The 16,270-nt window shown below is 40.0% G+C and overlaps 1 protein-coding gene across 11 annotated transcripts in view; it reads right to left on the bottom strand.

Annotated features, from left to right (window-relative positions):
• Window positions 1-8,444, bottom strand: part of PRRC2C (proline rich coiled-coil 2C) — a 97,924-nt gene extending 89,480 nt beyond the window's left edge. For 5 of the 11 annotated variants that reach the window (XM_065935688.1, XM_065935692.1, XM_065935691.1 and 2 more), the window contains exon 1: window positions 5,560-8,443. The gene's annotated coding sequence lies outside the window, so the exon portion shown is untranslated. Of the gene's footprint in view, window positions 1-5,559 lie in introns of all 11 variants that reach the window. The other 6 variants (XM_065935690.1, XM_065935693.1, XM_065935695.1 and 3 more) reach the window with 2 other exon arrangements.
• Between the last annotated feature and the right edge of the window lie 7,826 nt (window positions 8,445-16,270).

The raw sequence follows: 16,270 nt of genomic DNA, 5'->3' as shown, positions 1-16,270 counted from the left end.
CACACCCTCTGGGAAGAAACAGGTGCTCCCTCTTGGTGAGGGGGTCGCTGCCTTGGGAGGGAGAAGAGGAGGCACAACTTCCCCTAGGAGGCCTACACGGGGCACAGGACTCTGCAAGCAGATGGTGGGATGGACTTCAGCCCTTGCTACCTCCCTCAGCCTGGCATCTCTGTGCAGCACACAAATGGTAGAACCACATACAGCAGCCCTGCACTTTCAGATTATACATCAGGAAAGAATGACGACGGAAGATCAATTTTAACTTCTGTAAACACCCATTCTCTAACAACACATACATCCATGAGGAGCTCTTCCAGTCTCATTGAGAATATCCTCAGTGGAAGACTTCAAATTTCTATTTTTCATGTTTTTCTGCTTTACATGTGGTTAAGACTCATGTTAGTCATTCAGTCGTGTCTGACTCTGCGATCCCATTGACTGCAGCCCACCAAGCTCTTCTGTCCATGGAATTCTCCAGGCAAGAATACTGGAGTGGGTAGCCATTCCCTTCTCCAGGGAATCTTTCCAACCTGGATCTCCAGCAGGTGGATTCTTTACCGTCTGAGCCATCAGGGAAGACTGATGTAGTATCAGAGAATATTACATTCAAAAAGCAAAGGAAACACATTTAATGTGATCTTTCTAACAATACTCTAAGATAGGGAAAAACAGGTATTATCTTTATTTTCCAGATGAATACAGTGTATCTACAATTTGAAGAAGCCAAGTCATTTGCCCCAAAAGTTTAACAGCTTTTGGCACAAAGTGACAAAAAGACTAACCCTAGGTTTTAAAACTCCTAGTCCAGAGCTTATTTGAATATTCAACCCACCTAAAAATTAAGAAGTCTCACTACTAATTCCTCCAGGCTTAACCTTTCAACCTCATTACCTGACCTATATTCTCTTAGGGTCCACCATTAATCACTCAAGCCAAAGCCAAGAGTCAGTTTCCACATATTTTTCTGAACTTGGCTACATTTGGCTCTAACAAAACCTAATTTTCAGACTTTTCTCTTCCACTTTGATTTCTGTAGTGACAAGTCACTCATTAGTGTTCTTCTCTTGCTATAGACTGTCTTAGACATCCTATTACATTTCTCTGTCTAAATAACCCCATTCCACCTTGCAGTTTATCCTGGTCATGGCTGACCCAAGTATGTAGTTAAGGTTCTAATTTATATCTCTACTCCTGCAATGCTACTATTTCCTGCTTGATGCATCTATTTCTAGACTTTCATCACTTCTGGCCTTCATTAAGTTCTAGCTGCTGCCTGATTCTATGCAGTATTTATTTCTTACAGCAGTTTTGTTCCAAAGGGTGGAATACAAATGACTACTGATGGTATATCACATGATTATAAGTGGTTCACAGAGGGATATTTAAAATTACATGTTTACTTCAACACATATTGAGGGAAAACTAACACCAAATAATCATGTAAATTTTTCTTTCAAATTTATTTAATTAAAAGACAGTAAGCTGAATTAAAGAAAAATGTTGACAGATGGTTTGAAGATAAAGCAAAAATTGTAAATGACTAAAGTTTGGGAAATACTGACCACTGGGAAATTCATGTGGTATACAAGTTAAGCACTGATGCCCTGAGTCAATGATTCAAATCTCACTTACTAGCTAAGTAACTTTGAAGAAATTACTAAATCTCTTTAAATCCCAGTTTTCTACTTGTGTCATGTTTATAAAATAATCCACATTGTAGGCTTACTGTATGGAATGAGAGAACCCTCAAAGTGTTCTTAGTTCGGTGCCTGGCATGGAAAGTGCTCACTGAGTATTAGTAATTACAGTTAGTCTCTTCTGGCCATCATGCCTTTACTTGTAATCAACTGGACACTTGACCTACACCATAGAGAGTTTTCCATATATGAATTTTCGGCTCAAATTTTCACTGCCTGCCTGTATATTTTTAATTTTCTAGTATGAATCCAAAGATCACACAGTAATTAATATTGAAGACTGTGAGCATCTTGGTAGTAGGAACCAAAAGCCATTTGCCTCTGATGCACTGTGCCTTACAAAATTAAAAGAATCTGTAATGTTGGTTGAATAAATCTAAAAATTAGGAAGGATAATCTGATGCAAGTAAATCTCACAACGTACAGTACAGAAACGCAAACCACCTGAAAGCATTTGATTCCTAGGTAAATAAAGGGGGGGGGATGACGGGGTATTCTTTTGCCCCACTATTTGTCAGTTGAACCTTAGTTGTGGGTCTAATCTTTGTTTCCTAATCTCATTTATTAACATATACTAAACTCCAGGAATATGCCAACTATTGTACAAAGTGATTAAGAACACAGAAACTGTCTAGTAAAGGAAAACAGACTAGTATCAGAACAGACAAGTAAACAGAGTACTACTAGATAATGTTATGTAAATAATACCCAATAATGTTTTTTAAAACTAGAAGTGCTCCACAAATGCTGATGATGTCTGACTCTTCTTTAATGTAGAACACCTAGCACCACCACATATGGATCAGTATACTACACTGACAGAAATAATTTCATTGCTATCTTGTGTTCAACTCTAGGTACAGACTAACCACATACAAGTTTTTGTCTGCCAACCAGACAACTGTTGAAACTCAATAACAGCCTTTCTTCTGATTTGCCAGCAAATATGTTCACACACAGGCCCCAAAATGTGATAGGCATTCTGTCAATCAAGAGCAAAATAATGACTAGAAATATAACTGGCAAAAAGGTCAAACTATATTTAGCCTGGGGGGAGGGTGGTGGTGGTGGTGGACACACAATAAAAAGTTTACTGAAGTTGGCCTCCCCAGAGAACACTTTTACCCCAAAAGATGTACTGACTGATGCATGGCATTATTGAGAATTTTTAAATGTTATGACTCAAAACTAACATATCAATTCTCAAGACTTGTTTAACAGTTAACACAGGCTGATAGAAATTTTCACGGGGCTAGCCAGTTCATAAAGTTCCAAGTTTTGCTTTACTGAAGGTATATTAGTCATAACTCAAGCAGACACAACTTTTGGATCTCCTTCATGGTAAGAATAGTGTTCTATACCAATTTGTGTTAACATTTTATCAGTGATCAATCCTTGCCTTAACACAAATATGGCATAAATAGAATCTGAAACACAAGTTACTCAAGTGACTTACATACTGAAGTGGTGTTTGGGGGATGACAGAGGGAGGAAACCACTTGGAGGTTTAATATAGTCTTGGAGGACATAATATAGTCTTCAAAGATACCAGTAAAGACAGAGGGGTAAGGCTAGAGGAGAGACAGGAATTGGGATGAGTCAGAACTTCTGTACTTTCAGCCATGCCCAACATACTGATACCAGGTGTACTGATTCCAGAACATGAAGAAATCTTTAAGAAAAAAACCCTAACACACAAGTGTTTTGTAAGAAAGATATTTAGGCCTAAAAATATCTTTGGGGGGGGGGGGGGGAGACTATTAAGTTCTCAAAGAAGGTATACCCTATTCTGAAAATATACAGGTTACCCTCTGCTGAGAATTGTTTTCTTCTACCATTATCCTGCCATTCTCCTTCCACTGCTAGTTACCTCTTAGTCCTTTACATACATTATCTATGATAATCCTATAGCAAGACTTTGAAGGAGTTATTATCATCATCTCCAGTTTACAGATGAGAAAATATTTTATCTATAAAGGTCAGATATCAGAATTTAAAACTCATGTTATACCATAGTTTTACTCAATTGGCCTTTAAAACATACCAAGTACAAAAATTAGCTTCTACCCAATCCCCAGAATAGCTGTAATCTATTTTTTACATCTTGCAACACTTTAACCTTCACATGCAACAATGTTTCTATACTGACTCAAGCATGGCAAAAACTAGGCTAATAATATTGTATCTTATTTAGTTACTATAGTTTACAAAATTACAAAGAACTGGGAGACAGCCTGACAGTTCACAGCATCCCCTTTCTGTTTAGACAATCTGGGTTTGAATCTATGCAGCACCAACAAAAACTGCGGTGTGACCTTGGTCAAACCACTTTAATTTCTCAAATTTCATTTCCTCATCTGTAAAATGGGGATGATGATAGTACCTCCCTAGAAGTCTTGTTGTGAGATTAACAAAGAGAATGTCTGTAAAGAGCATATTTCTGTGCTCAGTAAAGGTCAACTAGTGGAGGTGGGAAAACAGCCATATATAGAACTCACTCGACCAAAATAAAAAAGTAAAATTAAAAGTCTATATTCTGAAAATTCCACTACAGAAAAGGAGAGAATTATTAGTTGACTATATGCTAGAAACTCAAATTCCATCTATTCTTCCTCTTTTTGGGAGATCAATGTATCTGAGGTGGGCCAGAAAAGATGCTGCAGTGCATCTGATGGCACACACCTAAAAATGGCTCCAGTCAAAGCAGCATCTTAATTACCAACAGGGGCGGTTAAACCTACTTTTAACAAAAGCTGGAGTTGAACTTGGTGGGCGCTTAAGTTATTATCCTATCATTCCTATCTGCAGGAGTAAGCTATTAAGCCCTCAAATCGAGAATCCTGATTCTTCTGAGGGCATTTTTATTCCAAATGAAAATCCCACAGCACAGAAGCCTACTGTACAGTTCCAAGTACCCTGGCGAGAAATGAATCTATGGACCTAGGCTGAAGATCTGTCAATGCGGAAATCCGGGTAGCCTTAGAAGCCAGCAAACACCAGGCATGTCAGAAACCCCACAAGAATCTCAGATCTGGTCAAAATAAATATACACCCCTACACCCCTTAAAGGAATTAGACACATTCCCCTCGAGGAAAGGAAGAATTTAACAGGATTCCTATTGCCTGCTCCCCCCGCCATGCCTTTTTCTTCAAGTCCTAAAGTGGGGCCTTTACCGTAACACCAATACCAACGCTATCTCAAACACAGGAAGCTGCAGGGTGGGATTCACCCTGCAGGTTAGGGGATGGAGGCCTAAGGGGAGAAAAGGCTATCCCAACCCGCCTCTGAAGTAGGGGCGGCACGTCCCTAGCGGAAGTAGGAATGGTGCCGATTCCCTCAAGAGCCCCTGATCGAGCCGATCTTTAACCCGGTCTCTCCCGCACCCGACTCATTGCAAATTTCACCCTCACTGAACGCGGAGAAGAGGCAGGCATTAAAGGGCCTACAGTCTGGGGGACGCGTGCCCACACTACGAAAAGAGACCGCGCACCCGTCTATCCCGCGGGAAGGAAAACTCCCTTCCCTTAACCGGCAACACGCGTAATCCCCCTGCAGGGCCTGAGCTAAGGCCTGAGTGGGAGGAGACCGACGGGTCCGGAACTCCCGCTGCAGACCACATGGGGCGGATCCGACTCCGGTTTCCCGCTCCCCGAGCAGGAGGCCGAGGCTCCCCCAGAAGCAGAGACGATGGTAGTACACGAGAAAAAAGGGGATGCCCGACCCCAAGGCCCCACTGCAAGCGGCTTCCCCTAAGCTGGGCACCGGGGTCGGGGTGCGCTCCCATGCCCCGGGCCGCCCCACGCCAGCCCTCCTCGATGGGGCCCGCTTTGATCGCAGCTCCTACGCCTTCGCTTTCCTTACCCGCCAGGGTGAGTGTCAAGCTGAGTGGGTTTGCGCACTTCGAGGGGTTCCGCCGAGTTCTGATACGGGGAAAGGGGAGGGGGAAATAGGGGTAGGGGGCGGCTGGAAGGACCACGGGACCCGGAAAGCCGAAGCAACAGGATGGACAAACCGCCAAAGCACTTTCGCTGCCGCCCGAGAGGGAGATAGCGAGCGAGAAAAAGAAGCAAGATGGCGGCTAGCCAGCCCCTACGTACGACGTCATGCGGCGGCGTGCGTGAGGCGAATCCCCGCAAGACCGCCCCCACGGCGCGGAGACGGCCGGATCACGTGAAGACTCCGTGGCGGCCCATCCCCGGCGGAAGCCTGCGGCGCCTCTTGCTGGACGGAGGGAGTTCCTACGATTAGAGTTCGCGCTGCAGGGTAAAGATTTTGTCTGAGATCTCTCCAAGAACTCAAGAGATCTCAATTACCGGTTGTTAGACCTCAGAGAAGTGAGCACTCTTGGTAGGTGCTGGATAGTTGTGTGACTTGGTTCAAACAACAGTTTGGCAGTTTAATTAAAATTAAAGTATGCATAAATATTTAACCTTGATATTTGGCAATATGTTGGTATTTTCTAGAAAGGTGCAAACACAACACTCAGTACTCAAAACACCAAAACCTGTGTATTGATAAAGGTATAGAGATAAATGCATTATGATGTATTTATTTTATGGAATATTTGGAAGCCATTAAATTTTGAGTAATGTCTAAAGATAAGGAAAATGCTTATGCCGTAATATGCTTATGCCGTAAATATGCTATAAAAACACACATATTTAAAAAACACATATGATGTTGTGAAGTAATTAGCCTCCAACTAATAAAATAAAATTTAAAAAAAAAAAAGAAAAAAACCACATATGCATATTTATAGAAAAAAGCTTTAAAATGTATTCTGAACTATTTGTAATGGCAAACACATTAATAGTTTTTAGAGCCATCAGATTTTTAAAAAAATGTTATGTTCACCTTTCTATAGTACCCAGATTTTACAGTCAGAAAAATGGTTTGGTTTTTTTTGTTTTAAAATTTTTGGCTGCACCCACGGCCGTGTGGGACTCCATCAAGGACTGAATCCTTACCCCTACGTTGGAAGGCATAGTCTTAATCTCTGAACCACAGTCGAGAAGTCTCAGAAAGAGTTTCAATGTGCAATGAAAAAAATTCATGACTCATAAAATTGTTATGAGAAACAAATGATAAATGTGTGAGTACATATATGCAGTGCATATATATGTATATATAGTGTGCATGCATGTGTAACTACGTAGCATTGTGTTTCCGGTTTTAAAAGATTCCATTTTTTAGGCTTTAAATAAAGCTCAAACAGGTTAGCTGTCTTCTACACCATTATGATTATGAAATTGTCACTGTAGCAGTGTTGGAACAAATAAAATAATGAGAGGTAAACCACAGGCATTCAGCCCCCACACCATTGATATCAATGATCTTCTGAAATGAAAGTGCTTGGCTGGTGTAGCCAGGGAAAGGCCTGTTGGCTGCCTTCAAGCAGACAAGAAGCCTTACTTCGGTGAATTTTCCAGAATACTCTAGAATGTTGTCTGAAGTATGTTAGAACGGAAGTATCTTTCATTAGCAATATAAAACAGCTCCAGCAATCAGACGAACTTACCTTAACCAAGATCAGGAGATTGGCATGTGCAGCCAGAACAGATATTCATTTCCAAGAGCTGTAATTTGTATACCTGAATACTCATGATGGAAAGCCAGTGCATTTTCTATGTAGACAAACTTACTCAGGAAACCAAAGACATTATCAGAAGGTTGCTTGATCGAGCACAAATTCAGAACAAGCTGAGTTGTTTGTATAGACTGTTCTTGATTCATCTATCTCCATGACAGGACAGTTTTGTCCCCAAAATAGAAATACTCAGTTTCCAATAGTTGCAGCTTTATATATTGATCTCCAGTACAGTAGAGACATTTTGCTGCTCTGTTGATTTGGGCTTCTTCTCTCCTGACAGCATTTGGATGGACACTGGCCCTCAAGTGCCTCTGTATGCTCTTTTCTCTGTTTCCATGGCTACCCAAACCTTTTAGCAATATTCTTCAATAAAAATCAAGTCACAATCAAGTCAGGCAAGTTTGCATTTTAAAGGTGACTTTGCCTACTTCTGCTTGTATCCATTGTATATAATCTTAAAGTTTAACTTTCAGGAAGCGGTCTTATTATCCCTGTTTCAAATATCTTGGGGAAAATCTGACTGCCATCACTAGGTATTGGTACAATGTCCAAAGCCAAGTAGTACTCTTTAAAAAGTTTTATTTTGTTTTGGATTATTTGCAAATCTCCCCTAACACCCTTTTGGTGTGTAGATAAATTTGTCATAGCAAAAATGTTTTCGTGACAGTTTGAATGAAAACATACATTTAATTTTCTGTTCTGCTTTTTAAACATTAAGATAACATTATCAAATTGCCAATTGATATATGAAATAAGGGCAGTCTAGTTTTTTACTGAAAACAAATTGATTCTCCAAACAATATGACCTACTTTGTTTGTGATTGTCCAGCCTTATTTGCTAATGGTTTCATTGAGTTTCTACCCTTCTCATTGGGATTGAATCTGTACACCTGTAGATACTGAAAATTTATGAGGCATGAGATGAAAAATAAAAGAACCAATGAAGGTTTCATGCTTCATTAGTAATGGTGTTTCTTAAATGTTTGCTTGCACCTGAAAATTTTAGTTTCCTTTCACCAATAGATCAGCAAATCATATTTAGTAAATTGTGAAATAGTATGAGCCTGATGTAATGAAAACTATAATTCCCAAATACTGAATGAAATTGTAAGCTCATTTTATAAACCTCAACAGATATTGTAATTTTGCCAATAAAGAAAATATATTGCCAGTGCTTTGAAAAATTACTTTTGTGAACTTCTAAGAAGTTATATACTAAATATATTGAATGTTATATAAAAATATTCCATTATGTATAAAATAATGGAATATTACTTTAAAGATTTTCATTATTTATCAGACTATTATTAAATTTGCTTAGCAGGCCCTTTCTTATAATGGAATAAAAGGTACATTTTGGCTAAAAGCATTGTTCATTTATTGCAAGTTGTGTGTCAAAGAAATTTGAATAACTGGGATTTACTGTCCACCCCCCAGAATTTTCTTAGCTGAGAAGGGAAACTAAGTTCTTGGAGCAGTGAATTTAAGTCAAGAGGGTATGTCATTAATGAACTGAGAATATCATGGAGAAAAAAGGAGGGGAAGAGGAAGGAGATGGAGAAAACAGATTTAACTGGTTTACAGTTTTGCCTCAGGTTGGAAGTTACTCACCGATGTCAGGAAGTGAGTAATGTTATAGGGCAAGGATCCAGAGGCCAAAAGGAAAGGGAGAGATTTAGGGAATGCAAAGTAGAAATGATTACAAAGAAGCTAGGCAGGTGGTAATTGAAAACACAGAAAAGGTGATTTCTAAATGTTTTAGGCCAGATAAGAGAAACTTGAGATGTTGCTAATAAACATAAATACAGTACTCAGTTATCATGTCTAAAATTTTAACTTTGGTTGCTACCTGAAGCATTTCTGAAAGTATAAGTCACTTTTAACTTTTTTGTTGCCCAACCAGTTGTATATAAAATGTGTAAATGAAACCACGAATTCAAATCATTTATTGCCACATAGTAATGAAAAGAAGTAAGGTTGATAATACATTTCTTTTTTTTAATTGACATATATGCATCTGTGTTCTCAGATTCTTTTCCATTATAAGTTATTATAAGATATAGTTCATTTATCTATTTTATATAAAGTAGTATGTATCTGTTAATCCCAAACTCCAAATTTATCCCTCCCCCACCCCTTCCACTGTGGTAATCATGTTTGTTTTGTCTTAAGTCTGTTTCTGCTTTGAAAATGAGTTAACTTGCATCTTTTTTTTTAGCTTCCACATATAAGTGATATCATATGATATTTGTCTTTCTCTGACTTATTTCTCTTGGTATGGTAATCTCTAATTCCATCCACAGTTGCTGCAAATGGCATTGTTTCATGATAGTACATTTCTTTGTTAGCACTAGAACTAGATATTTTGAATAACCTTTAGGCTTCTATGGAAGAAGAGAATTTCATGTGGTACAAAATTTCATGCCCAGTTCAGATTCTGTTTCTTTGTATTCTCCATTCTTATTTCTGCTGGGGTTAATTAAACAGTTATTTCAGAAATAGTTCTTTGTGTTGCTGTGAGTATCAGTGAGTTAATTGCTTCAAATGGGAATTAATAGTAAGCACAATACTCGAAGGATTGGACCATTGTTAACTTTATAAAGAAAAGAGGAATAGTGATTCAAAGAGAATTGAGAAAAAACTTCTCAAAGTTTTTAACAGCCTGGGTAAATTGCAATGAAATGAAACTCCTCATTTCAATGTTCATTATTACCTACATGAGAGTTTTAATTGGAAAGTCTTAATCATTATAATATTAATAAAATTTATTGTTGTTGTTGTTCAATCACTTAAGTTATGTCTGACTCTTTGCAACCTCATGGACTGTAGCATGCCAGGCTCTTCTGTCCTCCACTATCTCCTGGAGTTTGCTCAAATTCATGTTCATTTAGTCAGTGATGCTGTCTAACCATCCCACCATCTGTTAGGCTACATATTATCAGGCCACCTGCCCGACCTTGGAAAATGCCAGGATGATGAGTCATCTCAATTTGCATGAGACTGTCATGGTGTTAGTACTGAAGGTCCCATGATCCAGGAAACAGTCCAGGGCAGAATGGGGCAGTTAGTTACCCTATGCTGGCCACAATGAAGCAGAGACATAGATCTTAGTTCTAAAGTTCTTCTACATTAAAGTCTCCTTTTGATCTCTGTGATCTGCTGAGAAGATGCCCTCTCTGGAGAACACTAACTCACCTGCCAAGACATAAGAGACACGGGTTTGATCCCTGGGTCTGGAAGATCCCCTGGAGCAGGACATGGCAGCCCACTCCAGTATTCTTGCCTGGAGAATCCTGTGGACAGAGGCGGGCTACAGCCCGCTGGGTCTCAAAAAGTCAAACATGACTGAAGCGACTTAGCATGTATACATATAAAAGGAAGGGAACCATGTCTGATAAACAGAGAAGGCTCTTTTAATCTTGAGGAGTTAGCCAGGTTGCAGAAAACCAAGAAGTTTGGCCTAAGGAGCCCCTGGCAGTAACTGAACACATCAGTGCTGTTTCTCACTTGGCTGTTAGTGCTGCATTAACTACTGCATGTAACCCTGTTATAGCTGCAAATTATTGCATGCTGGGACTTCCCTGGTGGCCCAGTGGTTAAGACTTCACCTTCTAATGCAGGGGGTGCAGGTTTGATCCTTGGTCAGGATCCCACATCCTTCCTGACCAAAAAGCAAAACATAAAATAGAAGCAATATTGTAACAAATTCAGTAAAAACTTAAAAAAAATTATCACATGCTTAATGGTGGCCAGCACTATTCTGAATCCTTTCAATTCAGTTCAGTTCAGTCACTCAGTCGTGTCCGACTCTTTGCGACCCCATGGACTGCAGCATGCCAGCCTTCCCTGTCCATCGTCAACTCCTGGAGCTTACTCAAACTCATGTCCATTAAGTCAATAATGCCATCCAACCATCTCATCCTCTGTCGTCCCCTTCTCCTCCTGCCTTCATTTTTTCCCAGTGCCAGGGTCTTTTCCAATGAGTCAGTTCTTTGCATCAGGTAGCCAAAGTATTGGAGTTTCAGCTTCAGCATCAGTCCCTCCAATGAAGATTCAGGACTGATTTCCTTTAGGATGTACTGGTTGGATCTCCTTGCAGTTCAAGGGACTCTCAAGACTCTTTTCCAACACCACCATTCAAAAGCATCAGTTCTTTGGCGCTCAGCTTTCTTTATAGTCCAACTCTCATATCCATACATGACTATTGGAAAAACCATGGCTTTGACTAGACAGACCTTTGTTGGCAAAGTGATGTCTTTCCTTTTTAATATGCTGTCTAGGTTGGCTGTAACTTTTCTTCCAGGGAGCAAGCGTCTTTTAATTTCATGGCTGCAGTCAACATCTGCATTGATTTTGGAGCCCCCCAAAATAGTCTGTCACTGTTTCCATTGTTTCCCCATCTATGCCATGAAGTGATGGGACCAGATGCCATAATCTTAGTTTTCTGAATGTTGAATTTTAAGCCAGCTTTTTTACTCTCCTCTTTCACTTTCATTAAGAGGCTCTTTAGTTCTTCTCTTTCTGCCAAAAGTGTGGTGTCATCTGCATATCTGAGGTTGTTGATATTTCTCCTGGCAATCTTGATTCTAGCCTGTGCTTCATTCAGTCCAGCATTTCTCATGATGTGCTCTGCATATAAGTTAAATAAGCAGGGTGACAATATACAGCCTTGATGTACTCCTTTCCTGATTTGGAAACAGACTGTTGTATGTCCAGTTCTAACTGTTGCTTCTTGACCTACATAGGAGGTCTCTCAGGAGGCAGGTCAGGTGGTCTGGTATTCTCATCTCTTTCAGAATTTTCCACAGTTTGTTGAGATTCACACAGTCAAAGGCTTTGGCATAGTCAATAAAGCAGAAGTAGATGTTTTTCTGGAACTCCTTTGCTTTTTCGATGATCCAATGGATGTTGGCAATTTGATCTCTGGTTTCTCTGCCTTTTCTAAATCCAGCTTGAATATGTGGAAGTTCACCATTCACATACTGTTGAAGCCTGGCTTGGAGAATTCTGAGGATTACTTTGCTAGTGTGTGAGATGAGTGCAATTATGCGGTAGTTTATACATAACATTTTATGTGGCAATGCAGTTGATAAAACTGTGCTCAAAAGGATCTGGGGCTTACTTTGAGCTCACAGTGCTGATCGATGCTAGAGCTGGTGTTTGAACTTAGGTCTAGCTTCAAGCAAGACTAATGCCATCATTCTCCCAGCTTGTCTGGAAGGTTCTTTGCATACTTTCTCTGACCCTTCACTCAAGGACTGTATCTCTTCATCACTTGCTGTCTAACCTGGAGGGACAGTGATGATGCTATTGACTAGATTAGGCTCTTTTCTTACCAGTAGAGCATTATGCCACCTGACCATTACTAGTGAAATGTCCCTCAACTCAATGACAGGACGTGATTTAAAGTGATTATATAAAAAGCACAGAAAGAATAATCATGAACAAATACTATTCATTGTTAAAAGGTCAACACCAAAAGCAAAAAATACTGTTGCTTAAAATCGTTAAGTAATACATCATCAGTAATTGGGTCTGATACAAATAAAAACACTGAAGGAACTAGCTTATTGATTTAGAGAGTGAAATCCCCAGTCATTCTCCTTAAAATTCAAGTTGAATCAACAATTCAGCAATGATTAATTATCCAGCTTTACCAGTGTTATGAAATGAGGAGGTAATGAGAGAGTATTTATGCTTATTTGGTACCATGCAAATATAAGTTCTAGTTATTTGCTTGACATTTTGACTTTTTTTTTTTTTTGGCCAGGCTACATAACATTCCCTGACCAGGGAGTGAACCTGTGCCCTTGCAGTGGAAGTGAGGCGTTCTAACCACTGGAGCACCAGGAAAGCTTCTTGACCTTCATCTAAGATCAAAGTATGAAAGAAAATTTGGGCTCAAGATTATCGTTATTACTTTTTGTTCACTCAAATTTGCATAAGGTAAGTTTTTTTCAGGTACAGTGGAGAAAATAACAAGGAGCAACAACTTGTTGCCTGTTCTCTAGCAATGTGACTTCTGGGCTGGCCAGCCAGCCCCTGGTAATAGTTGAGGGTTTAAGAGCTTATTAAGATGAAGTGGATTGTTAACAAATCATAACTAACTAATGTCACCTTGTATTAGAAGAAAGTTTCCCTAAATCAGCCTAGAGGGAATTTTGCTTTAAAGAATTGACATCAATCTTGCAAGTAAGTGTTGCATAGAACTTCATTAAGTCAATGAGATGACCTCATGTCATGGGAAGAATTCACCTTTTTGGAGTGGATAGCAGAAAATAAATGGAATGGGAATTCTTAATACATTACTCAAATGGCATATTTGCTATTTGTCTGTTTGTAAATGTCATGATGTGTATCATGAATCTGTATTATTTGCTTTGATTTTAATATGTAACTTTTAATATATGTTATGCTTTCTTTTTCCTTCAACAAATATTTATTAAGAACTTAACAAGTGGCACACTGGTGCAGAATCCGCTTGCCAATGCAGGAGATGCAGGTTTGATCACTGAATTGGGAAGATCCTCTAGAGAAGGAAATGGGACCCCACTCCAGTATTCTTGCCTGGGAAATCCCATGGACAGAGGAGCCTGATGGGCTACAGTCCCTGGGATCAAAAAGAGTTGGACATGACTGAGCATGCATGATATTCTAGGCACTGTGCCAGCCCCAAAGGAGATAAAAATGAACAAGACAGTCTAAAATCCTGCTCTCAGGGAGAGTATAATCAAGTGGGGTGAGAAAGGGGTGAGGTTCAAAAATTACAACAGTTATAACTAATGGTGATAAATGCTCTGATGAGGGAATCAAAAGGTAGCATGTGAGCTGAAAGAATGGGCTCCTAAACCAGATTTGCAGAGAGGGCTGGTCAGAGAAGATGAAGCTTAACATTGTATAGGAATTAGCTACATATGTGGGTGTATGCTAAGAGAGAGTGTGTGTCTGTGATGGGGGAGGTATGGCAATATTTGGTTGGGACAGTGTTTAGGGAAAGAGAGGCAGTTGGCTTGTATATAGAGAAGGGTGAAGAATGGTCCAGGCAGAGGAAACATCATGTGGAAACACACCCCTAAACCAAAGGGAACATGGCATGTTTGAGGACTCCTTGAGGGCTTAAGGAGAAAGAGGAGAGGTATGAGTAAAAAGCAAAACTGCAGAGGTGATCAGAGACTATCCTGCCAAGAGCCGTATAAACTGGGTCAGATTCTACCCCAGGGGCAAGAGGAGCCTTTGGATGAATTTACACTGGGATATTATTTAGTCTAGGTGAAATTCATGAATTTTAGTGGCATTACACATTGAATACAGTGTAATGTATATTATTCCTTAGTCATTTTTTTCTTTCAATAAGTATTAATTGAGCAGGTATTATGCACCAGGTACTGTGCTAGCTGCTGGTTAGTAGTTAGTATAAATGGTTAGTATTTGAAATGTAGAGAACAGGTTGGCTGGGCATAGGAGCAACAGATTTAGGAGGCTAGAATGATAATCAAAGGAGTAGTCAGGGCTTGGGGTGGGGAGGTGGGTTTGAATCCTACAGTGTAGATGGAGAGAAATAGAGAAATAGGCAGAGTCAGTCTTCTTAGATTGTTTTTATTTCCAAAGAAACTTCATCATTATCATCTTAACAAATTGGAGAGTTTTTCCTGCAGTGGTATGATTTCAGAAAGTAAGGCTTCTTAAAACCCTTTTGTAACCATCAGATTTAGACTTTGTTATGAAACTATTTATAGAATCCTCCTGGAGTGCTGTTTGGGCCTTCATTATATGTAAAGTTGTTGTCAGTCTAAGAACTAAGTGTCCTGTGTCTCTCAGTGAGAGGACCCCAACAGTGGAGGACCCTGATAGATGCTGCCCAGATCTCCCTTTAGAAAGGAATGACTTCTGTTTCCAGTTCCTGAGAGATGTCTGGCTGGCTGTGGCCTGCAGATACGAGTCCTCTTTGGGGATTGCCTCATCTGAAGAGAACTGCTTTGCCCAAGGCTGCTCCTCTTTCCTCTAGTCCCATTGGTGTGATGGTGTAAAGGTCTGACCTTTCCACCTCCTCTGTGGACTGTTTGAAGGGCCATCTCTGTTCCAGAGCTCCCCAAAGGGCTAGCTAATTCTCAGTCTAATTCTGCTTTCTTCTCCCTCTTTCACTGGTGTTGATCCCAAGAGCAGTCTAGTTAAATTTCTGCATGCTAGTTTTTGTTTCTTCTCTAGGGAACTTAACTTGCAATACCACCATCTACCTAAATTGCTCAAACTAGTAATCTGGAAAACCCCCAAATTCTTCTCTTTCAGACTTTATCCTTCATACCCTCCATATCCAATCAAGAATCAAGATTTTTTCTCCATTCCAGTTGCCACCATCATAATCAAAGCCCTCACCATCCGTCATCTAAGTATTTTGGCCACTGCTAATTTGTCTTCCTATCTTTGATAAAAATTGCTTATTTTTTAAGAAAATAATTTATTATATTTAATCCCTTTCATTGATCACAACCTTGTCATGGCGAAGGGGCTTGCGTAACTCAATGAAGATATGTGCAGGGCCCCCCAAAATGGACGAATCTTAGAGGAGTCTTGATAAAACATGGTCCGCTGAAGTTCATGGCAACCTGCTCAAGTATTCTTGCCATGAGAACCCCATGAACAGTATGAAAGGGCAAAAAGATCATGACACTGGAAGATGAGCCCCCCAGGTGAGAAGGTGTCCAATATGCTACTGGGGAGAGCGGAGGGCAATTACTAATAGCTCCAGAAAGCTGGGTCAAAGTGAAAATTATGTTTGACATAAAATATACTGCGTATTCTTCCCAGGTGGTGCCAGTGGTAAAGAACACACCTGTCAATGCAGGAGACATACGAGACATGGGTTCGATCCCTTGGTAGGGAAGATCCCCTGGAGAAGGTCATGGCAACCCATTCCATTATTCTTGCCTGGAGAATCCCATGGACAGAGGAGGCTGGCAAGCTACAGTCCATAGGGTCGCAAAG

Source organism: Muntiacus reevesi, chromosome 5 (genome assembly GCF_963930625.1).
Source record: "Muntiacus reevesi chromosome 5, mMunRee1.1, whole genome shotgun sequence".
NCBI classification, from domain to species: domain Eukaryota; kingdom Metazoa; phylum Chordata; class Mammalia; order Artiodactyla; family Cervidae; genus Muntiacus; species Muntiacus reevesi.
The sequence above is the reverse complement of the archived record's forward strand: the minus strand, read 5'-3'. Positions and strand labels throughout refer to the sequence as shown.